This window comes from Calidris pugnax, unplaced genomic scaffold, assembly GCF_001431845.1.
Source record: "Calidris pugnax isolate Ruff unplaced genomic scaffold, ASM143184v1 scaffold56, whole genome shotgun sequence".
Lineage (NCBI taxonomy): Eukaryota > Metazoa > Chordata > Aves > Charadriiformes > Scolopacidae > Calidris > Calidris pugnax.
In genome coordinates, this window is record NW_015090839.1 from 5199139 (window position 1) to 5201478 (window position 2340).

The following is a 2340-nucleotide window of genomic DNA, read 5'->3' on the forward strand; positions in this document are numbered from 1 at the left end:
CCCCTCAGCGGGCCGGCGAGCGGCTCCCCCCGCCGCCCCGGCCGGCTCCTGCTGCACCATGCCGGCAGCGCAGGCCGCTCGCCCCGGCCCGGCTCGGCTCGGCTCCGTTCCCCGCCGGTACCCACCTGGCCGGGAAAACCCCGCCAGGCCGCCCCCGCCGAGCTCACTGGCTGCCGCCGTGCGGGGAGGCGCCGCCCCCGCCCCCGGCCCGGCCCGGCCTTCCCCGCCCTCCGCTCCGCCCCGCCGCGGGGGCGGGAAGGGCGTCCGGCTGCCCCCCGGGGGAGGAGGGCACGGCCGGGTACCGGTGGAGCGGCGGCCGGGCAGAGGCGGTGTCCGTGGGGGCGGCGGAGGGGCCGCAGCCCCCCTCCCCACAGCCGCCCCCGCCCCGGTGCGGGAGAGGCTTCGGTGCGTGAACAGAAAGCGATGAGCGGGGACACGGGCTGAGGCAGAGCCGTGTCCCGGGGGGAGGCCGCGTGTCTGTGGAGGTGCCGGGGATGAACCGGCTGTGGGGCGTCATTTGGGTTGTTTTCCGATATGGGGCTGTTTATTTTTTTTCATGACACGGCCCCGCTACGGGGTGGAAACGTCCAGTGGAGTCACCATTACAACATCCCAGTGTGACCGAAACAAAACGGCCAAAAGTGGTGTTTGTTTTTCAGTCTCACGGGGAACTTGCAGTTAATGAGTCAGCGTTAATTGAGCAACACGCCGCTCTGGCAGATTCCTGCCTGGAGATCACTTGTGATCTGCAGTTCATTTAATTAACATCACCGTGTTATCTGAACTGTACAAACATTGCTCGGCGCGGGCTTGAAAATGTGGACTTGGTTGCATCCTGGTGTTATTCAGCTCTCGTCCAGCATGAAACGCACAGCTCAAAGTTCACTTGGAAAAACGGGAGCAATGACCTTGTTACCAGAGCATATGCTTGAAATTTTATTAGTGACTAGCGTTGAAAGGCCTTATGTGTATTCTCACGACTAATGAGGATTGTATCCTTGAATTTATCAAGCATGAGTTAATGAAAAGAACTCCTAATCAAGGGAGGCAAGCACTGTATCATTCTCGAGCAGGCACATTGAGCATAAGGATGTTGAGGATGTTGCTAATCTACACATTTTGAGAAGTTTAGCCAGCTTGGCAGGGAAGTGAAGATTCCTAGTGTCCTAAGCTGAATTCCTTTCATTAAAATACTAAAAATCACACCCATAGGTCAAGAAGACCCTTGCCCGGGTGGAGACCCTTCCCTTGAGCATGTGAGATAGCTATAACTTGGTGGTGTAATCGTATGTAAATGACAAACCAATCAAATATAGGTAGCAGGTACTAATATTATAATGGTTTTGTAAAGTGTGTATAAAAATTGCACAGAGAGTTCTGATGGGTGCACTTGATCAGTAGAAACCACTGAGCACCCGGCCTTGTGCACAAATCCAAAATAAATAATCAATGTCTCATCCTGGCGCGTGAGATTGGCTATTGCACACCAGGTAACGAATCCGACCTTTCGGACAACAAGCCGTCTTTAGCCTGCTGTACTCCTGAAACAAAGACTTGGGTCAGAGAATGAAAAAATTCTCTGAAAAAGTTGCTCTGGCTTATATTTACTTCGTGGAATGCCATCAGAGGTTACTGACACTGTCTTCTGAGTTAATCCACCTGACTACTGCCAGGAGCAAAGGCACACACTCAGTTTTGGTGCCTTTATGTTCTTATTTCCCATGCAAGCAAAAAAAAAGCTGGGCAAATGTCACCTTAAGTGGTTCTTGCTGGGTGTCCTTACAGAGCTTGCTTCTTGGGTTTCCTACTCCCAGAAGAGTGGCCAGGAGCACAGTCGGAGACAAGCAAAACCAGTGCAGCCTTCCCCATGTGCTCTGCTGAAAGCACCGTGGGGCAGAGCTGCAAACCTTCCTGCTCTTCCCAGCCTCAGCCCACAGCTTCGCCCCTGAAGCTCTAGCCTGGGATGCTCGTTATGATGGTACAACAAAAATCATAGTGTAGCCTTTTTACATAATAAACAAGAAAGGCTAATTCAGAAGCAAGAGCCAGAAAAGAGGATTTTCGGCAGCATTTATTATCAGGTTAGGCACCCAAAGTCACTGTACGCTCTGTACTGAGACAACAGAAAGAACAGGGGAATTTGTTCTAATAAATTTGTAGTTTAAATGTATCAGGAATGCAATGAGTGATAGCGGTGCAGACTGCGGAGGTGAAATGGAGCAGGAAAAGGGCTGTCATGGTCCAACAGCTTCTTCGTCTGAGAACTCTGAGGATATAACAGTAAAGCATACAGAAAATAATTAACTTTCAGGTTCACCGGATTTGAAAAAGTCTTCATAG